The following is a 27,505-nucleotide window of genomic DNA, read 5'->3' as shown; positions in this document are numbered from 1 at the left end:
ATCTTGTAAATAAAATTGAAGAAATTAACTGTAGAATGGATAGTTAAAGAAGTTATTTTTCCCACGAACGGTAAGGGATCAGGATAAGTTATCCGACCGCGTTAGTGGGAGATAATATATAGTATTTGCGTCAAAAATAGTCCGGTGTGCAACCACCTCCTGCCACACACCCTAGCGATGGTTTTCAGGGAATACTACCTTGATCAAAAATTTCCCGGAATTTATTCAGAAAATTAAAAATACAAGTTTATTCATCTAAATCTATATTGTCCCCTTCAAAGTAATCCCCATCGACTGCAACACACTTATGCCAGCGCTTGATCCAATCCTCGAAACATTTTTTATATTCGGTTTTCGGTATGTCCATCAGTGCTTCCTGCGATTTTTCCATTACTTCCTCTCGGCTGCTAAAACGCGTTCCCCGTAATGGTTTTTTAACTCGATTGAACAGAAAGAAGTCACAGGGAGCCAAATCAGGTGAATTCGGTGGCTGTTGGATGGTATTTGTTGCATTTTTCGTCAAAAAATTACGAATAATGATAGCACTGTGCGACGGTGCGTTATCATGGTGCAAAATCCACGAGTTTTCTGCCCACATTTCTGGTCTCTTTCGGCGAATTGCTTCACGCAAACGTCTCATAACGCCCAAATAATACTCTTTGTTTACTGTCTGGCCTTCTGGCAAAAATTCATGATGCACTACACCGTTGTAATCCATGAAAACCGTCAGCATTGCCTTCTTTTTTGACTGAAAACGACGTGGTTTTTTTGGTCTCGGCTCATTTGGTGAACGCCATTCACTTGCCTGATGTCTGGATTGCGTGTCGTACTCATAAACCCACGTCTCGTCTCCAGTAATGATCCTTTTGATGAATGTGGGATCGGATTCAGCCTCGCAAATCATGTCTTTTGCGACGTCAACACGGTCTCTTTTTTGCATGAAATTGAGGTCTTTTGGCACCAACTTTGCTGCTACACGACGGAAACCCAAATCATTAACCACAATGTCTTGGGCGGATCCATAGGCAATGTTCAAGTCCTCCGCTATTTCTCTGATGGTTAATTTGCGGTTATTGACCAACATTTCTTTTACTTTATCAATTTTTTCACCGACTTTCGATGTCGATGGTCTGCCACTGCGTTCATCATCTTCGATTGACTCACGACCACTTCTGAACCGCTCGTGCCACTGGTAAACGACCGTTTTTTTTAGAGAATCGTTGCCGAAACACTTTTCCAACATTTCCAACGTCCGTGCGCCACTAAATCCGTTTTTTACGCAAAATTTAATACAAGTTCGTTGTTGCAAATTTAAATCCATTTCTGCAATTGTAAAAAATCGCCAACACACACAGAGATAGATGTACTCTTGGCTACGTAACTTTTGCAAATGTCAAGTTATGACACTAAGATTTAAAGGGAATATCAACAACAGATGTACCAATTTAACAAAAAAAACAGAACTCAAATCGGAACGATGGGAGCGCCACACGGTGGTTATTCCGGGAACATTTTGATCAAGGTAGTATGAATGAATACGAGTGTGTATTCTGATCCCCTATCGTTCGTGGGAAAAAAGGCTTTTGAAATCCGTTCTACACTCAATATAAATAATTTTATGAAAATTATCTCTCCTGCCAAATTACGATGGGGCTAATAATGGGGCTTTTCAATATCATCGCTAATGAGACATCCATCCCAATAATGAAAGAGATTGTCTGTTTATGTGGCTAAAGTAAAGAAGATATAAAGTAGGTCCAGAAACACTTCCCTGGGGAACCCTTGGACTGACTTCTACTATATTAGAGCTAACACCATTTATGTCCACCCGTTTTTTCCAGCCTAGGATATTTATTTATTTGCATAGTACGATGAAAGCCACCGCTAAGGTGTGCGGCAGGGGGTGCTTTCACACCAGACTAATTTTGACTAAAATAATTTTTTATATGTATTAGTAATATTTACTGCACCTAGAAGTCTTGAATAATTGGCTATAGCTCTGCTACAAGTTTTGCTCTAATCTGAGATGCAGTTGAAGCTCTCTCTCTTTCTTCGACAACATCCCTCTGCCCTCCACGTCACGCCGCGCACGCAGGCGAACATCAACGAGGACAAAAAGAAGCGGTGAGGCAAACAAGAAACACCGTCACGTGCAAAACCATTCCTGCCTCCGTAACCACTCCTCCCCACTCTAGCTCAGTGCTTCAATTACGTCTCCCATTTGCCATACGAGGGCATTAAGGCACGCACACACACACACGCCCGCTCACTACCCATCCTCGTGCATGTGGGATGATGAGCCAGGAGGTGAGCTGCGTGCATTACACACCCCACCATCCGATGGTGACCGGCCAGATGGAACAAGAAGCACGTCGGGTGACGCAAGTGTGTGTGTGCGTTTTAGTTCTACGCACGCGTTTGCACACACGAGAGTGGGCGTGTGGATTCCCCACGCATACACATGCATATTCAAGCGCAAGCATAGGCGCCTCCCCACCCGAGCGGCCTCTTCCCACGCCGGTATCCCTCGTTCGCGCGCCTAATGGACGAAATGTTCGTATGCGTGCGTCCCCCTTGTCCCCATATAAGCTGAATCCCTTCTCTCCTCCCTTTTCCACCTCCACCTCGCTCTCCTTTCAGTCGCGGCGTCGTTCCGTCCCGGCATCGAATTATCCGCTCGAGTGGCTGTTATCTGACGGCGGAGGGGAGGCTCTCGTCCCGCCCTTTTCATTAGGTGCGTGCGGCGATATTGGTGACGACGCCGACGGATCCTCCTCCTCTAGTCAATTGTTGCTCTTCCGCCGCGCGAAGTAATTCAGCCCCGTGTTCGGACGGGAGCGAACTATTAATATCGGTCTCCGTTGCATGGTCCGCATCGAACGTCTGTCCGAACTGATCTAATGGACGTCTGTCGATTAGGTGGCGACTGGTTTAATTCGAGTCCACTTCCTGTAAATAAACATTTAGGCGCGACATTTTAAACCACCCCTTTATATTATTTACATTGCCTTTGTGTTTATGAGCCATGATCCACGGAAAGACGCCTACCCTTTACAATTTTCAAAGTCCATATTAAATCGTGGATATGTCATCGATTTTAATTCAAGGCTCTGTTTGCATTGGAATTCGAAGTCTTTCCGCTAAAAGTAAAGTGAAAGAGCGACTTGATTGAATGCTGATACTGTCTGTTAAAATTCTAAGCTGGGATTTTCGGAGAAGATTCCTCGAAGGGATTTCGAAGGGATCTCTGTCAACTATTTGTCGTCACTTTTTAAGGCATATATCTAGATTAGAATTTTCATTTTATTAATCTGGGCGGAAGTCATGAAAGGAGTTATTGTGTATGTTATCTAATGATTCGCTTCTCCAGAATTCTCAAAATTCGATAATGGCTTTGAAAATCGCCGTGAGATCTATCTCTATCGAATTTCGAGGCGTTGCATTGATGCTCAAGATGCTATTTGCGTGTGCAAAATGTTATTGCGATAATAGCATGACGTATAATGTCAGAAAAATGATGTTATCAACCATAAATCAGCGCATTAAATGCGTCATTCAGATGTGATAAATTAGTAAAAGAAGAAAATAGAAGAAAAGCTATAATATTTTAAAACTCCAGTTGTGCGTATGGAACTAATGTGACCCTGAAAGTGATTTCTTGGGATTCTCCTTCAGTCCTTCGTTGCTGTGAGGACCGTTTCTCACAATAATACGATAGGACATATCATGTTAATAAACTTGGAGACATTGATAGTAGAACAAATAAATTTATTCGATGTCGTTTTTCCCACTAACAATAAGGGATGAGAATAAAGTGGTCCGACCTCGCTAGGGGCGATAGGTATTTTGTGTCAAAAATAGTCTGGCATATAATCACTCCCTGCCACGCATCCTAGCGATGGCTTGATGGTACCACGCTTGTATACATAAAATAAGAACTATAAGGCGTTTATCCTTCGTTGACCATGCGATCGAAGCGAAAGAATGCATTTCAAACGTTATTACGAGTTGATGATTTTCAATGGAATCGTTACCCGTGATTATAATGCCTGTAGGGTGTACGGTCTTGTCACCGATAGCATTCTATTTTTGTGACTAATTAACTTTGCCTTTGTAGAAGTTGTGTACTGGACAAGGATCAAATTCGTCTTCCTTAAATTATGACTGCAGATGACACCATAATTATCGTATTCACCTATGATTTAATCCTTTTTTGTGGTCGGCAGCCTATTGGTTTATGCTCCCTACTCTTATCTGCCTACTGTTTTCATTTCCAGACCTGTCAATCTGTGAAACAGCTCGCTCCTGCTTAGCTGGAAATGAGCTAGATAAGTGACATCCCTTTTTTTAAATAGATGCAGCTGGGCGTTGTGAAAATGATTTCGCCCGATAATTATATTTTCGTCCTGCGCAGAGGCGAGAGAACAAAGGAGAGGGAGTCAGGCTTTGAAGTTGGATCCTTCCCTCGAGCTGGACGGAAATAGTTCGCATCAAATCATCCGTCGCCTAGCAAGCTGGGACGCCAACGTGAGGAAAACGGCAAAAATCCAGCTCTCGACAGTTTACTCTGTCTCCCGCGTTCGTCACGTTCCTGTCCTCCTGCATGGCAACCCGGGCGTCCTCCCTGTTGCTTTCGTGCGGAATCCTATAACTTCCGTATGTCTAGCGAAGGAATAAAAAGTAAAATAGCGTTCTCGTAATGATCTCTACGGAATATTAACTTACTCGTCCAGCCTTTGGGGTTGTCGCATCTTGGGAAAGAAACGACGGTGGAATGACAGTCGTTCAGCTCGTCAAATAAGTATTATTCTTCGTATTACAATCAATCGCATGGAAAGTTACCTCTACCTACCTTTACTCCAGTTATTTATCTTTCTTTTCGTCGTTTTACTTGCCTCATTATCGATTCAATATCGCTTACTGAAAAGAAAAATCCTCCAAAGTCAACCAAATCCTCTAAAAGGATTAACTCTAATTTCTCGGAAAGATGATGATGCTTTGATGTGTTTTTGTTCCCATGACGCCTGGAGATATATTAACGTTAGCTTAATGCGTACGGTTGTACCGAGGTATTCATGTCGCTCTAAAAGTCTCGAGAATGCAGCTCGACATTATTCCGCTCGCTGAAAACTAACTCAATTAAAAAAATATAATTCTGGATTCTATGAATTACTTTGTTTACATATGATTAGAGGTCTCACTGTGAGTTCCTGAAAGGTTGGTAATCACTCACAGTGAGGAGATTAAATCTCGTGCATACGTTAATTGGAAGGATGATTCTTTAGCGATGATTTATTTAGCATTAATCCGAAAGCAGCCATTTATGGCCTTTGCATCGGATTTTTAAACTTGAAAACAAAAAAGACATTTACAAATGCAAAAGTGCTAAGTGGAGAAAGAACCCACCTGGGCGGGAATCGGACCCGTTACCTCTGGGTTGGCAGGTGGAGATGTTACCCAGGCATAATTGGAGTTGACAAAAATTGACGTTGAAAATGAATTATTAACCAATTGTACTGCGGGAGGAGAGATCACTTAAATAAAATTCGAGAGATAAAGTGTAGAACGGATGTATTTAAGATCCCATTTTTCCCACGAAAGATAGGGGATCAAAATAACGTTGTCCGACCGCTTTATAGTGGGAGAAGTATTGTGTGTCAATAGTAGTCTGGTGTGTTATCATCCCCTGCCACATACCCTAGCGGTGGCTTGCAAGGTACCATGTGTGTTAGTAGTGTATGACTTTCCCCATCCAGTCCAACAAGCTCAATATAAATTACCCGGAACTTTTATATATTGTAGACTGAAAAAATATGCACAAAATATGATAGGATATATATATATATATATATATATATATATATATATATATATATATATATATATAGTATAGTGATGTGAGAATAGTCGTACAGTATTAAACTGGCTAAAAGAGTTGATTTTGGTCCATAGGGGGACACGCATATCTTGACATCTACGAGCGTATTTGTTTGTCATGTTACGAGGCAGCAGGCATACGACTGGTGCACGGCATCTCATCCCCCTTGGGAGCACGATGGTGCGCTAGACTCCCTTGCGATCTGCCTGGCCGTGGACCTACGTAGTTGGATACCTGCGGGAGAAGCTGAGCTCACTCCCGCTTCCCTCCGACGCGGGAGGGAACTGGCGAGAGGGGTGGCGAGCGGCGGGGTAGCAGTAAGGCCGGAGCTCCTTCGAATTATGCTTCCTCTCATCTTCCTTCCTTTTGTGCTCCGCCGCCCTCCCTCCTCAGAATTCTAATGGGATTCATAAAACATCTGGATATACCGTTTTCTCCTCCCTCCCCTCTTTATTCTTTTGTCTTTCGAACCTCCCCTTTTATCTAACTTCCTGTTATCTACAACTGCCGCTGTCATCTTTCTTCTCCCTCCGTTGGAGTCAGCCACCGTCATCACCATAATTGCGCCTTCTTCATTTCTTACTGCTTATTTTCTCCAGAATTATTTTTTAACTGAACTAATTAACTTACTGTGAAGATGGAAATAATAGAGACCCATGGAATACTCCTCAGAAGTGAAGCGATTGCATAAATTCTTTATCCCATAATTTAAGTTTTTCCATCGCTCCGTTCCCTCCCAACCCAAATCTGTTAAAGATTTGTGAGGAACGAGTTGAGCCGTGATCCGAAACGATATTCTATGCATCAAATAACTCTTCTTTCGGGAGGTTGGTTTCTGAAGAATGAAGGCCAATTATACGGAAAAATATGACGCTCGCCTTAAGATTACACATTTAGCCAATTTCATTCATAAGTTAACTGGAGTGTATATTTGAAAGGGTATCCATCAATTTGTCGCTCATGTTGACCTGCAATATTGTTTTAGTGATATGATGCCGTTAACGCACTGCTAATTGACTAAATACTAAGTCGCACTCATAGGCCCTGTGATTATTTTATTCCAGACAGTCATTCATCACCTAGCATGTAAATGGATCTTGAAAAATTGAACGTTCAGTAATCACACTGAATTTTAATCTGGCGATAAAAAAGGCGAATTTCCCCAAAGAATACATAATATATATATTTTTTCAAATACACCCGAAGTGGGAATGAATCCATTATCACAATTGCGCAATCTTAATCAGGTCAGATTGATATGGGTTGCAAATAACTTCTCATATAAGTATATTAAAAAATTACTGGAGCGTGTGAAACATCAACACTGGTCAATAATCCACAAGGCATAGCATGAAGAATAATGAAGTGATTATCACGAAATAATCTCCGTATGAATTAGCTAACAGAAAATAAGGGGTAGTGGATAAGAAAGAGATATTGCCGTGATGTATCGTTCCCTACTGCGTTTATGATAATTTTACCGTATTTCGTGGTGGTTATTAATGGTTTTGATAGCATTGAGCTACAACATTGTATCTTACTTCATATACATTTATATTTCAAACTGATTGTCGTATCCGCTTTAATATTCAACTGATATTCCTATTCGTGTATTTTATATCTGGGGTTGTAGGTAGTGGGATCCCGTATGTAGTTCACGATCTCTAGAGGCAGGGAGGCCTTCGTATCCGTACATCTGCCTGAGAATTCGTATCTTCATCTCCAGCCGTCGACTCGATACGTATCTCTCTTTCTCTTCAGTTTCTCCATTTCTTCTAGGGTTTTTTGGAAAGCATATTTCTCTCCTTTTTTGTTTGCATTTCCATATGTCATTTCGCTTACGTGTTTTTCGGTACTGAATCCACCAATTACTTGTGATATTCATTTATCCCTTTCTTATCTTGATCGTGCTTGACTTCCATTGGAGTAATGTTAAATAGCTGTGGTGGGACTTTAAGGATAGTAAAAATATTAAATTGAGAAATGTATCTACTCTTTGTATTAGACTAGCTTTATTGTACGATCTTCTGCAGGTACTTCTGAAAGTCTATCGGCGATTCTATCTTATCAGCATAATTTATGTGTAAGTTAAAACCTTTGCATTATTCTTAGGGCAATGTAGGGTCATGTCCATCATGGTAACCCCGAAGCTGTTTTTATGTAATTTCTTCCATCATCGTGTTATACCTTATTTGATATATGAACTCATCGTTAAATGCGTAAGAAGGTTTCACTAGGCATAAGAAAAATATTTTTTCTAATTAAAGCGTACGCAGAATTAGTTATTTTATGGTAACGGATTTTCAAAAGCTATTGCCTTTTATTCCGTTTTCAACTCTCCATAATGTCCAAACAAACACTTGATTATTTCATGTCACCAATCTAATTTTAACCGATGTAATGACGCTTGTAGTCTATGTTTCATAGACAAAAATATTGCATTGTGCGATGTGTTAATTATTTGGCGCAGGCAAGTTAAAATGTTTGCCGATACGATTGAATTATGAAATTATATCCACCTTAAGGTTTAATTTTTCTGTCATAAATCACTTTCGTTATGTCATATGCCAGCAGCATTTTACTTGCGGCCAGACTTACCTCGCCGCAGAGGTCAACGGAATGATTTCCTCTTCCTTTCCTCTCTCACCTAACCTCGAGTGGGGATATGGTCTTCGTTCGACTCTCGGACGAGTCCAGACCACGCGGGACTTGCGGCTTGCGGCAACGACCCCGGCGGACGCCGTCGTGTGTGTAAAGGCGCAGGTCTGTATAAAAGACGAGGCACCTGGCATGATGGTCGACCGGTCGCCATAGGTATACGTGCCTCGATTACCGTCCTCCATGGGGAGGGAGAGGTGAGTCTCCTCCTCTCAGATTGGCAGCAGATTAAACTTCGTGCCACGACAAAAGGAGGCGGGGCAACGGGCAATGAAAAAAAGAGGCGCAGGACAAGACAAAAGGAGGTTGGAGGATAGAAAAGTGAGCAGTGCAAGGGGCAAAGGAGAATAAGAGGACGAGGGGGAGAAAGAATGCAGGACGACGGTCCCGGGGGCGGTCGCCGCATCAGCGGAGCGACATGTCAACCTCCTCCCCACCCCCACCCCGCGCACGGGAGCGGATTTGTGTTTTTTTCGCCCCCTCATGTTTTTTATTCTCTCTCCTCTTGCTTTTATTTCCACCCCGGCACCACGCAAGGTTCATTTTGTTCCCCAGTTTTCCCTCCTCGGGTATTACCTCGGAATGCGCGGGGAAAAATTTTTGCGAGGGGGTGGAATCCAAAAATAAGGGTGAAAAATCTGTGTGCGCGTGTTCTCTTCGATTATATTCGGAGCGGTGTATCTGTTTTCGTAATATTTTACGATGGATAGTGTGGACCTCTGAGTGACTCCCCCGTTAAACCTTCGGTTGAAACGCGGTCCGACTGACCCCGGAGTACGTCGCGTAGATGTGCTACAAAACGTGACTTGGAAAATCAAAATTCCTTCTAACTTAAAATTACTGTTCGTAGGAAGGATGCAATCAACGGAGTCAATTCAACAATAATCTCTTTATTTCCTCCTGTTATTTTAGTTCGATAATGTTTGCTAATGAATTAAAATCCGTGACTTCCACCGTTGTCGGGTATTCCTCGTGATTTGACGTTTCTTTTTGGTTTAATGGACGTATATCATTAGCATTCTCCCGATTCAGGTAGGTTTTGGATATAGACAGACTATGCAATGGTATAAAAATACATTCCTTTGCCTCTCCTAACAAAACACAACCTGATCTCCGGCTCTACAGTAAGGCGCTCTTCAATGCCGCATATTTCCTTACTCCCTTAATTCCGGCCAACATGCCTATCCTTTTCCAACCCCTTTATCAATTACCTAACGGTCTCTCTCCCCTCTATATCATAGTCTCCTTCAACATCCCATCGCCCATCAAAGTGCTCTGCATCCACCTTTCTCCTGCCTACTTTGGATTTCTCCCAACAACCCTCTCTCCTCCACTTTCACCGGGCTTGTTACTTCCTAATTTGTTTTCCTTTCTGTCCATTTTACCATTTTCGTCCTTCTCCACACCCACATTTCATAAGCCTCCAATCTACGCGTATTACTAGATTAAACGAAATTGTTTCCGCACCGTATAAAACCACGTTCCATGGCAAAGTTTTCGCTAGTCTTTTCTTAAAATCCTTACTCAACGTCCCTGTCATCGATTCCCTTCTACGAGTATAGCGTTTTAATATTCTTCACTCTTCGCACGGGAAAGGAATGATTGCTCGAAGCAAAAGTTCAATATATTTTTCGATTTCAGTGACACGCGTTAAATTTTGGGGCGTAAAATTAACCGAAACTGACTTGTCAAATCGTGCCTCCCACAGGTGATGGTAAGGGTGTAAGGTTGACGGCATTGAAATAGATGCTTGACTCAGTTGTCTGTTTTGTAAAATTGGATAAACCCTTAACCGTTGAAGATCACCTATGGCTAAGGGCGTTCATTGTGCATGAGGTTCAACTTCATAATGAAAACTGAAATAATCGCCCCCGCAGTCGCGTGTGTTTTTTAAAAATTCGTTCGCCTGGCTGTTTATCGGTGGTCCCGTTAATCAATGTGGCGGAAGACGTAATGAATGCTCTTTTGCCTTGTTTGTAAGTTGGTGTGTTTGCGCACGGAAAAATGAAGAGGAGTGAATGGAAACCGCTTTGATTGATGAAAAAAGGAACGCATATTAGGTGCATTCTCTATTTTATGTATTTTATCTATTAATATAGGCCGAGAAGCAAAATGTCTTCAGTTACCATTCATGGATGGACGATGGCGAAGCTCGCCACCAAACTTGATTTTCTGAATTTAGGCATTCGATAGCATAATCTCTTAAGATGCAAGCTAAACGTTTTTCATCTGTCTAGCATTTGGATATTGCCTTGTTAACATATGATGAATGAGTGAATTGTTAAGTTTTTAATTGTTATAAAAATATCGGTAGGGTGCTATCAAAGGAATTTGCTGATGGCCCAGCAAATAAGCAGCTCCCACCATTATTGAGGTCAGAAATTTATCGCAGACCAAAATATAAATACAAACGTGTGTACGAATAAGTGCAAATCCTTAGACCTTTATCCTTAGCTGTCGTAGTCATTATATGTGTAAATTTTCCTTCTTTGAATTTTTGATAAGTCCCAAAAAAGAATGTAGTTAAAATCTAAGACTTTGGAATTTAAATTTGGAAACGATGCCCATTCTCTCTTGTAATAGTAGTCAATGTTTTATACCAATCTATTTACATATATTTACCGCTTATTTATTAAAGCAGGCGTCGTATGCAGACCTAATAGTTCTACGTATTTTGCAGTCTTTAACAGTTAATTAGGTTGTAAGCTAAAATCTCTATTAGTTTTAAAATTTAATCCCTCTTTTCTTTGTCGTTTGTCCTTCAAACTTTAGCCAATTAGTCTCTAGTCGAAAGCTTAATCTTTGCAGTTTCATTGAATTAGCCGTTGATTACGAAATAATCTTAATTTGTTATCGTATCGATGGCTTCAAAACTCCTCTTATTCGGAGAAAGATTACATTTTTTATTGAACCTAGTGAGGAATGTAGTGTTGAGAGCGTCACCAAACTTGCCTCATGATTTTATGGTGTCGATAAAATATTTTCCTAGACATATTTCCATTTTTGTAATTGTATTTCGATCAAAACTCTGTATCAAGAAAATGCGGTCACCATGATTTTTCGAATGTAAATAATTAATTCCACGTAAGAAGTGTGCATATACGACGAAGCTGTGTACGATAGTTAATCGGCACCTATCAATTTTTTCATGACCTGTCGGTTTTCACACACCACTACTCGGACAAGTAGTATCCTCCTGCCTGCTCTAACACGTTCGCTGCCGCCTGTATAATGATCTAAAGTGAAAAGAAACAATAAAGTATACCAAGCCGACCAGCCAAAACCACAGTGATGAATCTCAAGGTTGGTGTGGCTGGTGAAGGCAGAGTTCACCCAGTGCGAAGTCCAACGGTGCGTGAAATTCACACGGCCGGGTGGTGGGGCGGAAGGTGGTAGTGCCTCTCCACTCGCCGTGCGCAGTTTCCCGGGAAAACTCTAGCATAAGAAAAAATTGGATGCGGGATTTCTCCCGAAAGGTGCCAGTCTACAGCAGTATCACCCGAATTTGGTCTCGTGACCCGGAGGTCAATGGCGACGTGCAACCGTTTCGATCCCCCTCATGATAAAGCACAAAAGAGAAGACGTTTCGGCATAAATACCTTTCAGGGTCCAGTTTTTCTGATGTAGAATTGGCATTTTTGGAAAGAATCTGCTATGCTATCTCTTGTGTCAGAGATTTCATGCATTGAAGAAAATCCGAGCGTTCGTTCAGAGGTATTTCAGTCCGCGCAGTCATTGGGCATACCGTTGTGACCCAGTAGTTTCCCAAGATTGACTTCATTTACAAAGGTTTCCTACCGCCAGATCTAGTTTTTTTCTTGCGCTGTCCGATGAAAACAATTTCGGAACACGTCTTCGATGGAGTTCATCGGTTATCTCCCATCTTAAAGCGTTAATTTCCGGCAGGTCTCATTTATTTTCCAAAGGAGGAAGCAATTTCGTAAGTCCCGCGCCGGTAATTTCGTCGACGTCGTCCTTCCCTCCCTTAGGATGTCTTTTAATCTTAAAATCCGTTGTCTTCTCTTCTCGCAGGGGCGATAGATTTGCGTCACTGCATTCAGCGGCATCCTCACTTTGTACCATGGAATTCGTTCCCAAGAATCTTTGCTTCACGAAATCGAAATATTATATTATATGATTGGTGAAAAGCATTGGGAAATCTACAAGTTTTATATATATATATATATATAGTTATATTAATTAGGTAATATGTATAGCTATCAAAATACAAATATACAAGTTATAGATACTATATACTTATATATTGGCAAACGAACGTTAATACCGCGTACCTGTAGTTACAGTCTTGAATACGAATTATGTTACTCATGTGCTCCCTTTGGAATTATCCGTAATCAAATTCGTCTCCAAATGAAATTACTCTCGTTATGAAAATACTTTCTAGTAGCAGAACGTAAAATGTTTGCCACACTCATCATCATACTCCTTTCGCCTCTGCCACGCCCGTAGTTTTTTCATATATTTTGACTTGTGAGTCTCTTCCATCAGGTTTAACACATACTTAGGGTTCTCTATAGGGTCTACCCCGAAAAATAAGGGGAGTAAACTGGAAAAAAAGGTATGGCCGATCTAAGCACTAATTCCTATTATTATTCAAAAAAACACCCTTTAACATCGATACACCAATGCCAGCGTCTCTGCCGGACACGGTACGCTTTACAGCGTTCCAAAATGGTTGCCTTTCAAGCTCCTTTTTATTCTTGGAAACAAAAAGAAGTCCGGTGAGGCCACATCAAGGCTGTAGGGTGGATGGGGCAGCGTTACCATCTTGTGCTTGGCTCTCCACATGGCACGTGTACCTAAGTGCCAGTGTACCACATTTCATTCCTATTCGTCCGATACCGCTCATCCAGCCCACATTTCTTCCATAGTCCACTCATACCTACTCCAATTCTCTTATATATTTACCTCAAAATGTTCTCAAATGTCCCAAAAGCACCGAATTCAGTTGATTTTTTTCAACTTCCCCAAGTTTTACTAATATGCAATTCTGTGAGGAGAGACGTTTTGCCCACGGCAAATTTTTGCAAACTTTTCTCTTCTTTTTGCAACCTGGCTCAGTTAGGTGATCTGTGATATAATACACTATCTTGCTCTTTTTGCACAATATTTTAAGTATGTAAATGAAGGCTAATTTTCAGGTGTATTTCCTTTAATTATGATTTAGCAAATCGTATCGTAGCAAATATTAAACCTTACTTTAATATTTACAACTTAGCAAGTTTAAACGATCGTAAATGACCACGTGCGACTTTAGGAAAAATGTATGTGTATTGCTTTAACAAAAAAACATATCCCAAGTGTCAAATTAGCTTCAAAAGACGGTGCTAATTATATTACACAAAAAGTGTCACTCTCCGACACGTAAGAAGCGATGTTTCGGGGAAAACCTGAAACGTAATATTCGCGGATTTGTGGAGTTTTCATGTTAGATAGCTTTCGTTAATTTCGGTCGCGTTCGCTTTGTTAGTATGAAGAAAAATTCCATGGCTTTCAATTCCATTGTGCGTCACTTAGCATACGTTTTATAATAAGGATTATACTATTTCATCTTCAACAAGCATATCCTAATATTTCCAGGTCACTTGAAGAATGATTATTTCGAAGCGGGATTCCTTAAAATGGACTGTTGTATTTCAGAACCGCATTCCTACTAAGTACTTGCGATTCGTTTCGTGTACTTCGTGTACTTGCATTTTGTGTACTAACCTGATTAGTTTCAGTGCGCGATCAACTACTATGCCCTTCTGTGCTTAGCAAAAATACGTACATTGATTACGCCAAGCCGACCGACTTCGAATAAGTGTGATGGGTGACTCACTCGCCGTCGATTTGAGGAGCGGTAAAAATTGGAGAATAACAAATACATAATAAACATAGAGGCATGGAAAAAACACTCACGCGGTAACCAAGGTGTTTTGGCCGTGACCTTCTGTCCTCATAAAGGGAGGAAAACTCACTGTTTCTGCTTACTGTTTTTCTCTCGAATATTCTTTTCCATTTTTATATTTTTAATTTATTTTTCTACGGATTATGTATTATACTTTCATAGCGATTCTACGTGTTAAAACGGTAGGTTTTGGACTGTCTTTAATGACTGTTTACTCCTAAACATCGCGAGAGGCCTCTTCTTTTACTGCCCTACATATTTTTTTCTTAATTTCTTCCTAGCATTTGCCTGCCTTCATTCTGTCTACAAGGGCTGCTTCCTTCGCTCTGCCTGCACCAAGCCTCGCCAACGTTCTCCCTTCTATCACAGCCTTAACCAACTTCCCACTCTGCCTCTCAATATTTCCTCCGCCCACTTTCTCTGCCTCCTTCGGATTTATCCTTGGAACCACCCCCCTTCTCCCACCCTATTTAAAACCTTAGCCTTTGCCTTCCTCTTTTTCTCCAACTTATTTTCTTCGTTCTCCGCCACACCCACATCTCAAAAGCCTTTAATCAATCTATGCTCCTATTCTTGCCTGGAAGACCAGGTATAACATCCATAAAGCACTGCTCTCCATATTAAAGTTTCTGCTAAAATATTCTTCCCATTTTATATTATATATGTATGTATTTACACATACATATATAGGTATATATGTATGTGTGTGTATATATATATATATATATTTATATATTTATATTACCACCCCCCTTCTCCCACCCTATTTAAAACCTCAGCGTTTGCCTTCCTCTTAGTATATATATATATATAATATATATACGACACACACATAAATACACATACCATAGTGTATAAGTATTCATAGTGAGAATAGGAGGTGGAAGAAGTGTACGAGGGTTGGGGGTACTCGGAAGGGAAGGTTTTCCGATGGCGTGATTTTCATTCAGGGAGGGCGGCCCCTGGATTTGATTTCCGGCCCCGCCCCTCCTCATCCAACTTTTCCGAAGAGAGTTTTGATGAACTTTTTCCATTCGACCTCTTCCTTTCTCGCCCTATTCTGTACTCTTCCACTCCTCTCTTCAGATTATCTGTCCCTCAATTCCTCATCGCGCTTCCTTTTTTATTAATGGCAATTCCTCCCTCCCCCACCCTCCATCTCTCTCACCCTCATCTCCCTCCTTTATCTCCCTTCCTCTTTTCCCTTCTTACGAAAGATAGTGAGATCAATAACCGACGCATTGCGTAAAAGAATTTATAATGTGATCTCGCATTCGCAATACCCGCTGCCACTTTCATCCAGGCTATCACGAAATCTTTTATTTAATTATTTCTTTCGACGTACCTCCTCTCAGTAATATCATCCATAGGTCCCGAGAAGAGCCACCGTCGAACGGCTGAGTTATTTTTTTTATTTTTCATCCGTCTTGAATGATTGAGGCGTAGTAAACAATGGGATCATTATATCTGAAGGCTCTTCCTGGATCGGAAGTAATTAGGCCGTGCCTCATTACGATCAATGAATGGCCTTTTTTCCCCATCTCAATCCGCTTCTCGGATGAAATCCGATCGTTAAATAGACGTTCAGGCGTGGGATCTCTTTTATTTCCTGCTCCACGGCTAGCGTATCTGACTGAGTCTGCATCTACGTCTCTACATGCTGCTCTGCAATCCACCGAGAGGGCGTGTGGCAGGGAATGTCTCAACGCCGTCCATTCCCTGTTCACCTAATTATTTATTGCTATCGGCAATCAATCGGTTAAAATAGGTTTTGGATAGGCACAAGCTACCAAACGGTATAGCGAAATTTTCTTTGTCTTTCCTAACAAAATACAAACGAACATCCAACGCTACAATAAGCCCCTATTCAAATGTGTATGTTTCCGTCCTCCATTCATTCCGCCCAACATCCCTATCCTGTTGCTGCTCCTTCCTAGCTTGGCTAACATCCTCCCCTCTCTCACATTCTTAAATATTCCATTCCAAGTCAAAAAACTCTTAATCCACCTTTCCTGCCTCCTTATGATTCCTCCCGGCAATCCCCTCTCCTCCCCAACCATGCCTCACACATCCTTATTTGTTTTCTTTCCGTCCACTTCACCTTCGCCATCCTTCTCCATATCCACATTTCAAAAGCTCCCAATCTATGCCTCTCATTCTGCTTCAATGGCCATGTTTCCGCGCCGCACGAAACTGCGTTCCATATAAGTTTAAACGAGCTTTATCTCAACATCCTTACTCAACGTCCCTTTCATCAATTTTCTCCTTCTTTTGGTACGACGCGGTTTGGATTTATTAAGAATGACCTGGTTTAGAATCATTGCAAAAGAAATCCAAATTTACAAAGTTGTACAATATCTAAGTTAGGTTTAGGTGTGCGTTTGAATTTCGTCCTAATTGTTTTAACAATATTATCTCTTTGCTGTAATGAAGGCGGGAAATAAGTATACTGAATTGAAGAGGAACTTAATTTAATGTTGACTGTCAGGTTGTGTTTCTTGGGAGAGGTGTTGGAATAATCTATATACTGGTGTTTAGCCCGTGTTCATCAAAAATCGTCCTTAACTGGTAAATTACTAATAGTCGTAGTTATATCAATATACGGTAAATGACAGCGTAATGGAAGCATTAGACCTAAAATTGTAAGTTCTTTTGAAAACCCCGCAAGTGTATGTAAACAGCCGACAGGCATGACGATGGAAATATATAGTAATATCGATTTATAGTACCCAAATAGATTTCAGTATTGTTACAGTATATATGATATGTCGTGCAGTGAGATTAAAACTAATGCGTTTATCATAGTATCGTTGGAATATTTAAGTACTCTTATAAAGTCTGATAAAGGAGATATATCTGCAATCAAGCCAACCTCGAGCCCCGGTCTATTTAAATCTGCCCCAGTTTTCTTTCTGAATGGCCTGACGTCATGTTTTTCATTGAGATTTTTAAGCTCGGTAGCTTCCAAATTACAAATTCCTAGCATTTTATCTTGGCAAGTTCCACTATCTTCATTTTTCCCAAACGCTATGCAGCAACAGGAAGAAATCTCTTGCTCCCGGATAACTTGTTCTGCGAGGGTCGATGAGGGGAAGGAATATCTTAAGATATCCAGCGTTGCTCACGAAGTTCTTATGTCTTCCAACCCCCGCGTTTTCTGAAGTGCATGAATTTGTGATTCAGTCAGCGTTGCATCCGCGGAGACGCGGAGAAATATTTTATCGAGGACTGCTTAAAAATTTACTTAATTTTGAGAAAATGATGATATCGCGTCCTCATGTCAAGTAAGGAAAGTTTTAAGCTTCTTTATATTCAGAATGAGGAGCGCACAACGTCGTGAACTACTCAGGCACCGAGTTCTCGAAACAAAAACAGAAGAAGGGTTTTTCCTATATCACATTCTATGTGGAATTGAATATCTCCTTGAACTTGTTTAACATTCAATGTGAAATGAAAATGAATTATTCATGGGTCCCCAAGTTCCGGATCCTGAGCGGGATATTTATTCCGAAATATGTTTGTTTAATGAAAATTCTGGATCCGAGTCCATAATTAAATTTCGAAGTTGATACTGTGCTAGTGTTTAAATGCCCAGAACAAACATTACGATAATCGTATCCGGTATTTATTATTCCTGGAGTACATCCTTATAGCGAAGTCCTTACCTTCCCATTCTCTCATTCTTACACTCGTGACACCCGGACATGTTTTGATCGAGTTAAAAATGTTGGGAATTGAATGTGGCCGCTATTTTGTTTTGATCATCGTTCAATCTCATTCACTCGCATCAAATCTTTCCTGAAATTCACAGCTATGGAATTCATTTAGTTTTCACTAGTCACTAATTACACATAGTGCTTTTAATGTCTGTCATGCATATTGAAAATGCTGTTTTGCTGATCCGTGGGAACATCAAGGGCAATGCGTTTGTTCTGGTCATCGAATGGCATCAGCTTCAGAATTGTGAACGTGCAGCCCGAGGTTAATCTTCCGTGGAAGGGGGTTCGTCTCTTTTGTATTTTGCTTGACCCGCCTCGAGGTTGAATGGATTCACTCAACGCGCTCAATAGTAGCCCGCATCATCTGTTCTTTGGAACAAGCGTACTTGTTCTCTCTCCTGCCAATGTCGCACCTGCCTCCTGAGTGCGCCAAATTACATGGAGGTTTGTGACCATTTGCGTTTAGGAATACGTATATCGCCTTAATGACAGGAGTGTGTTACGAACGGAGTGTCCATGCCCAAGTTAGGGGTGGTGTTGAAAGGCTGCTTTGCCTATTCCATTGTGGAGGCAAATGTAGCTGTTACGTGGGTATCGCTGAATAACGTTTCGGGTTTTAATGCAATAGGCGCGGATGGAGTCAATTTATCGTTATATTTCTTTCTTTAATTTTAGTTTATTTTCTCTGATGTTTTCTGCATCTAAAACATAATGCAATAAATAACGAATTCATCGCATGAGTGACTTCAAGTAAATGCGTATATTTGGGTGCGTGGATTCGATTTTGTTATGATTGCATCTCCTGCGAGGGAAAAGCGAGTACTTCAATCTGTAATCTGCTCTCTCTGATATTATCTCGCTCATTGAATTTGCCAATTTAATCTGTTGCCATAATGATTCGCTCTTTTGTCGCGAGAAAAATCAGGTGTACTGTAGACTCCTAAAAAGCCTAATGTGTGCTCTCTGCGTGAATCAAGGAGCTCGCAACCTAATTAATCCATTATACCGGTCACGCTTAATCACTTTTCATAGCAATTTTTCGCTAATGTGGCAGATTTTTAGTGTAATTTTTTTCAATTCTTCAATAAACGTTTTTTCCTATGAATCCCAAATACATGCCGAGTGGCTCAACTAATGACACGAGTCCTCGACCTCCCTTTCTCTCTCTTTTACCTTTTCATTGCATTTTGCTGCTGCTACCCTAATGAGGACAGCTTCTTTAAAGCTAATCCGCATATTTTCTGATTTGAATACTCCATGAAAGTCTCGATATCAGCGTTTTATTGGCATTAAATGCGAGGTGCTTGTACATTATTTGACATACATGACTCCTAGGGGCTTTTTCATTTTTTTCTACTTCCCCGTTGAGTGAGGACAAATCCTGCAACAAACACGCCACGTCTCGGCTCTATTTGAGAACTTGCAGGGCGGAAATAGGAATATGTGAGAAATCAAAGGCTAGAGAAATCAAGTACCTTTAATAGCTGGTTGGTAACTAAAATCTTATCCATACTAAAAAGACTGCGTACTTTTCCATAGATTTTAATATCTGAGGAAGAGTACAGCCTTTTATAATGGATAATAAATACTTTCACCAAGTAAAGCCTGAAACAATACAATATAAAATTAAACCTTATATTTTCTTTTTTTTCCCGCAGCCCGGCATTTAGAAAATAAGTGAAAACGTTCAGCGATGTAATAATTGTATTAATGATTTTGCTCACTTAAGGTGACACCTAAAGTGTTGATTCGATTATTTCTTTTGGACAGAAATAACGATTAACAACAGTGATTTTTACCAATATGGAAAGTTTCCGCAAATTTAAGCCTGAAACGATACTGTCCCAACTTTTTTTTGTTTAGTATGATCATTGGGTGCCATGACTTTCCTCAGTTTCATAGCTTTGCTTATCAAAAAAACTCAAGGCGTTCTGAATTGCAACTGAGCAGGAAGTATGTATGAAAATTATCAACACAGCACACTTAAAGATTTATTAAATACGTGGATGATATGAACTTTAGTTTTTCATATTACCGTAAGTCGCCATCAGTTACGATGTTCCTCCTTCGACGTCCGGGTAAGTTCGGGTTTCTTGCTAAAATCTCCTCATTCCCATATTTAGTTCGTTATGTCGTCAATTAGTTTTTTACTTTATTCAAGATCGATCTCGAATTCAACAAGCTGGCCATTCTCGGACCTAGATAAGACATTTCCATAGCTGCTGGGCTCACGCCATTATTTCAGTTTTATACTACCCGAGGTGATCGCTACATTCGGAATATTGGGTGAAATGGAAAAATTGTGGGATCCGAATTACAGGACAACGTCAAGGATGATTGATAGGAAGTTATAAATCGTACGTATTTAAATATATTACATGTAACTATATAATGTGATATTTAAAACACCAGGATGAACCAAGGAGCTGTGCACTAAATTGTTAAAATTGTAGACGAGTGGAAAGCCGGGTTTACTGTTGCGAACGGAGAAGAAATGCGCTATGCCTATGCGCTATGCGAAATGCCAGCGGTGGTGGGGATGTTGAGATAAATGGAGGGAGACAGGCAGGGAATAGGAAGCGGAATGAAGGGGCGGGAGGTGCTGAGAGCGTCGAAAGACAATTCTGGAAGAAGCACAAAAGGATGCGATGTCGAGCGAGATTGGGAATAACGTAAGAATTCTGAGAGGAAAAGGAAGGTGAGCTGATGGGAAGATACAAGCTATTTCTGAAGCCCGTGTGAATGAAGTTGGCAGGACGCGTTGGAGTGTATTCCCCTACCCGGAGCACTCACCCAAGTGTGCGTGCGTGTGTGTGTGCTGTGAAGTTCGAGGCGAATCCCTCGAACCTTAGCGGCGGAAAATGAAGTATTGGTAACTTTTATTATATTTCTTCCCTTCCGAAAATATCTGTGCCCTGAAGGAGGTCGGATGGTGAAACGAAAGATGTGCCACCTTATATAATATTTTGGTTGCATAGAGAAAAAAGTGTTCTATATCCATATTTTTCGACGGAAACCCCTCATGCTGTGCTATCTTTTCCGTAAATCGCAGTTACAAATACATGCACCAAATAACGTGAATCCGTGTCACGTCCGAAAAAGCCAGGTTTTCATATTGAAATCATGTCATTTTTTAAACAAACTGATATTGGGCACTATTTTTCCCGTAATATAAAATAGTTTTAGTATGAATGCACCGATCTATCTACGTTTTCGAGATATTAGCGTTTTTTTTGCAGTTATTGTTGACGGAATGAGACGGTGAGATCGAAATGGCGCTGCCTGGGGATTTGGCAATGGTGCAAACTGCAGTTTGTTTGAAAAGCTTGGCTAATGCTAATGTATTTTCCCTGAGTTTGGTTGAAAGTTTGCTCAATGCAAAACTAACTTGAAAAAGTTAGACTCGAAATAGTGACTTGGGAGTTAATTTCCCGTATAAATTTATAGGTACTCTCGGGGTGATATTTCTATTTCTCACAATATCTATCTTTAGAATGCTAATCCTGAAATTTTCAAAGGGTCATACTGATGTAAGACATGCATCAAGAAATAGCGAGTACGCTAATCGAACCTATTTCAAGCCTTTCTAAATTTCGATTTGTAAATAATAGTATTGAATTTTAGTAGTTTGTTAAAAAATTTACCAAAAGATAAACTAATTTTTCCTTGAAAATGGCAATCACTTGTTTAACTTTTGGTTGGATGAAAGACTAGTTTGGAGAGTACAAATTAGTAATTCATCGTAACAAAAATAATTACCATGAGGTAATTTTCCATCGTTTAGGGTAGGTTTTGAATGGATACAGTTTGAAAATGCCTGCATTTCTTAGCCTCGCGTGTCTAGAGACAACCTGACACTCCAATGCAACAAACACTTCTTCGATTCCCCATACATCTGTGTCCCTCCAATCCATCCAGCATGGCTTTCCTATTCCATTCCCTTCTTTTCTTGAAGACCGTTCTTCCCTCTTTCACAATATTTAACAAAGAGAAGGTTCTGCCGAAAGTTATTCCAAAATTCAAACTTTTCAAATGATTATCCTCAAAGTCTGCTTTTCAACTTGACTTTTCCCTGTCAGTTACTTGGGAAAGTAGCTGTAATTAGTCAGTAACTAGTAATTCAGCAATTTAAATTCTCCCTTTAAGAATGTGGTATGGGAATAAAAATAATTTTTTCAATAATTTTATATACATACGGGTATAAGATTAGTTAAAGTAAAAACAGTCACAAACAAATGTATGCAAGAAATACCTTCAATTCTTCCCCATCTATCAGATCATTCCAGGAAGAGGGTTATTTAAAAAAAATCAAAATTGCTGTGCAATAATCTCTCTTCGATCCGTGGTTTGTTTGGTCCGCGGTGTATTATTATCGATCCAAAATTATACTTAGTTTGCGTGCTGGTCTACTGAACGGTAGAACGTTCGGCTACTGACTAGAATGCACCTGCTAACATACCCAGGTCCGTCAAATCCCAGGTGATGATTTCGGATGGCCACATCAAAAAACCAGGAGGTGCTATTTTCTGGATTACGGGAGATTTTGTGGGAAACCGCAGGTGACAGGGAAGGAAGGAATTGGCTGCCCCGCCCTAAATTTCCACCTGCGTAGGGCTTAGTACGAGGTGATCCTTCCCTCAGTTATCCGCCATCCTTTTGGCTGATAAATTTGTTATACTTGATGTATAACCACGGAAATGAAGAATATTATAGCGATTTCGATTCCCCTCTCTTAGGATAAAATTCCTTTTCGACCGTCTCGATCTAAGAACAGTAAGCCTTGCTTATACTATCAATAAGATAGGGGTTATATGTACGTGAAATAACCTCCGAAAGTCTGTGGAGTATTACTACACTTTCCTTGCAGATTAATGTTGAATAACAAGTCTAATATGTGCTTGATGGGAGCATGGTATGCTATACACTACTCTTGTTTGCCTTCGTGTGCGTTCCACGAGATGATTCAAATTTTTCGACGGGATCGAATCCCGTTCCTCGATTTAGGGACGCCTATTTTTTGAGGTGTAATGGTTTTGGTATGAATGGGCAAACTCTTCACCTTCGCAGAAAGAAAAAAAGAAACGAATTCCGTCGTTCTGAATGAATGGAAGTGGAAAATTACGCGAGGTTATATCGAGTTCATCCATGATCCGAGCTGTCGATTTTGTCGATGTCGAGCGGTGAGAGCAAGAGAGAGTGAGAGAAGGGGCAGAGAAGGATTTTTGAGTCAACTCGAATGACGTGGCCGTCAGGCCGAAGGAAAGGGCACACGCCATGTTGGATGAGCCGAAAAACAGGTTGCCCGACGAAATTGATGTGGAGAAGGAAGCTTCAATTATTGTCTCTGCCCTTGCGGTTAGCCGGGAATGAATGTTATTAGTTCGATGTATAAATTTGGCACGAATCGTGATTTCCATTCAGTGGAAAATTTTGTTGGAACAATGCGGACGCTGAGGTAATCATCTCTTTAATTTACCGCGGTTTAACCAGCGATAATTAATTATCATGAATTCATCGCATTATAAGTATTAAGCATTGTCATCCGTGGTCCAACAGCTAGAGCGGTGCGACTTTCCCGAATTCCAGATTATTTTTTGAAATGTAAAAGGTGTGTTCTGTCGCGATAAGAGAGCTTTTCTGTTTATTTTGTTTTAGATGTTTAATTTTATAATGATATAAATGAAAGTAAATAGTGTGACTATCGATATATTAGCGGAAACATTCCGAAATGACAATGGTAGTATTATTTTTACTCCTGCAAGATTTACTTGATGGATTACTCCTTAAAGTGGAAGGAACACAAACTTAATGACATTACACAGTGAATGTTATTGTCCCAATCGTGTTTTCAATGTCTGTGCGTAAAATAAATTACCCCAGCAAATTACGCACTTGAAATTGCGGTCGAGACCATGTACGTATCGCGGCCTGGGACGTGCTTATTTCATGCTGAAGAGTGGGCATGCAATTTTTGTAGTCATCCTTATAATCTGTCGTAATTGACAATAGAAATTGATTTCCAAATGGAAAGTTTTCTTTATCAAAGAACCTAAATATCAGATATGTTTTTTCATTTGGTTTCCATATTTTTAACCCTCGCGTTGTTGAAACCGACCTATTCTATGGGAGAATAGTGAGCTATGTAGCTCGTAAACGACACCTTAGTCGTCGCTTTCATTGTGACATTGACAGATATTTTATTTCTTCTCCACTCACGTGCTCCCAACTTCACCGAAATGAACGACCCTCATCATTCTTAAGCCTTTCTTCACCCCAGGGAGGAGTAAGTTAGGAAAAGATGATAGAAGGACGAGAGCGAAAGGCGAATAGGGCCCGGCTTAAGGCTTACTGATTAATGGCGTGGTGAAACTGAGGCCCTTGGGAGCCTTATTCCGCCCGTCTTGAATTAAATCTTTTAAGCGAAGGCGAAGGATGGATCCCGAATGAAATTTCTGGAGGAGAGGACGATGTGCACGTTAGAGATGGAAAATAAATGATAGAGATAAAATGAATCGACGTGCATTTGTTTTTAAATATACACAAAGTCTACCGACCCGTGATGTGAGTCCTCGTGATAAATCTCTTACTTATGGAAACTCTAGTGGAAAGCCCGAGTGTATTTAGCAGTCTGAATTACTTCAGTCTTATTTTGAGAGTATCTCTCTCACAATGATTTATTTCTCAACCTCGGGGTTTTTGCAATAAAGTGGAAATTGTTACCGAAGCAGACGTCAAGAGAAAATAGCATGACAGACTTAAGTGGAAGAATTGTTCAATTTAGATTTTGTTGGAAGAGCTAATTGTGGTAATTTTTTGTAAATTTTAAATGCTTTTTCATTTTTTCCAGCTTAAGCATCCGTCATTTTTGTAGAGCTTATTCATAAACAAAATTAAAAAATGAACCATTTGGATTCTCGTGGAAGGTTTTATTCCTTATACAATCATTATTGTGATTTGTCATCCATAGACCCGAAATCAAAATATAACGTCTACACAATTGATAAAGAATAGTACCATTGACGTAACAGTTGAATATGTGTTCATAAGGAATGAAAGTGTTATTCTGAATGATGTAATATCACCGTGCGTTCGAATTTCCTTGGCACATTTCGCAGCCAATCGATCACAAATACGATGGCGAATACGTTACAGCGCTGCGAAAGAAGTCTCTGAATTCATAAAAAGAAATAATAGTGAAGTGATCTCATCTCCAGCCCATAAATGTTCAGGAACACAAACCCCCGAAGATGAAACATCCGCGGAGGAAGAATACTTTCGGTTGCGGGAGGGCATTTACGTAACTCATTTCCCGGAGAGAGAAAAAAAGAGCTGTTCCGGAGTACCCTCACAGGAGTGTAATGGGAATTCAAGAACTGCAAAGTGAGGAAGATTACGGAAGAGAGTACTCCTCTCCGCCTCCACACATTTATTCTTTTCCGTTTTTATCTCTCTCTCTCGGGGCTTTCAGCCACATGCCGCAATCTTTTTTTTTTTCGCGGCAGAAAATTCGCTTGGGGCGGGAAAAATAAATTCCCCGCTATACGGCATATGCCGCCTGCCTAACGATGCGGTGATGCGAGTATGGCATCGTGGGGAGGGTTTATCGAGGCGTGCAATCCAAGCCACCACGCACTTTTCAACCTCGACAGGTGGAATTTCATTGTATTTTCATCAGGTGGTCTCACTTTGTCGCATTATGTTATGTTGGCTCGGGTTCGCCTTGCTGCCGCAAATGGACGACGTCTCGGTTGGTCACTCCACATCTATACATATCTACATAAATACCCCGCGATACGGCAGAGGGTACAAGCACCAGGTGGGATGGGTGAGGGATAAATAGAGTAAGGCTGTTTGAAGGGTTAGGAAAAATGGAAAAAAATCCCTAAAAATCCCCTAAGTGACCAACCATAAAAAGTCTCGGGTGTACTAAAAAGGAGGGAATAAAAATGAACCACGGCCACTTATACGATAAACCACCACCATGCCAAGACAGGTCCACGTGTAGCTAGAAAGCAAGAAGGGGATAATTCTATTAATCCAATGCCATAGTCTGCACCCCAAACGTCATAGGTAGAAAATGTGGCACTCTTGGTCATTTTTTTGTCTAGGCATCCATGTTTGTTAAATTTGGTCACCATAATAGATATCAACGTTATTTTCATTTGTTTGTGGTCGAAGAAGGGTCAAGCCTACATTCATTCATTCATTCACGCATTATTTTTCAATTTCCGACGCCATACGCGCATTGAAAGTATACAAAGGGGTAGTGTGGAGTAAGCGGAGGCCTGAGAAGTGTTGGGGCGTCGGAAGAAAGGGATATGATCTCGGAAAAACGGGTTTCGCTTCAGATCGTGACGGGGTGTGTTTCCTCCGGGCCCATCTCTCTCGTCCTCGGCGTATCCTCGACTCCTTCCTCCCCCCCTTTCCACCTAGTTGCACGAAAAGAAAGGTATCGGAAGGTGAAGTTAGAGATTGCGGAAAAAGAAGAGAGTGAGGAAGTTTGGCGATAGGAGAGATTAAATCGACTACTACTTTGTAAAGAGAGGGTAAACCAATATTTTCAGGGAATGCATGAACGGATCAATTATATGACTCGGAGATGAACGACCAGGCCAGGTCAAGGTGAGCTGGTGGACAATGCGCTCGCCTGCTTACCGAAAGGTCGCAGGTTCTATTCCCGCCTCCCGGGCGTGGGTGTTGATTCACTTGGCCTTCAAAGTAAATTTTTCTGTACGGTATACGTAGGCGCTGATGGCTAAATTCTTGATGTGTCCTTTAACGGCATACTTTTTATACTGTGGCAATATATCAGCCCTTTTTATGCTATATATCCAAGGCTGAAACTCAGATTGCTGAAACTAATTTTAGTGCTATCATGGGAACTCTTACTATTCAGTCAGATATTTGGTCCCTGACTCTGACTCACCTCCTATTTTTGCCGATATTTGAGCCCTGCTTTCTTATAGTGACTTATAAACATAGCCTTTGAAGCTAATTATGTTCTGACTAAATTTGATAAAAAGATGATAAGAACTGAATCTTATGCTTACTTAATATTTACAGAACACCTGAGCAATAATGTTGGTAATCCTTGGAGAAGGTTCCCGATTCCCTCGGTAATTTGTGCAATTAGAGGCAGATATGACTTTAAGGGCGAGGAATGTTGACGATGAGTTCTGCGTAGGTGTCAGTTTACCTTTTATAGAGATGTGATAACGGGTCCACAGAGTTACGTCTGAATGAGCAGACAAAACGGTGAATTCGAGAATTGGTTTGTAGATGCCATTCGTGATGATAATAACATTGAAGTGAATCTCAGCAGTGTTATTTCATGTTGTA

The sequence above is a fragment of the Hetaerina americana genome, unplaced genomic scaffold (genome assembly GCF_022747635.1).
Source record: "Hetaerina americana unplaced genomic scaffold, ioHetAmer1.1.p SCAF_14, whole genome shotgun sequence".
In the NCBI taxonomy this organism is placed as follows: Eukaryota; Metazoa; Arthropoda; class Insecta; order Odonata; family Calopterygidae; genus Hetaerina; species Hetaerina americana.
Note: the sequence above shows the minus strand (reverse complement) of the source record.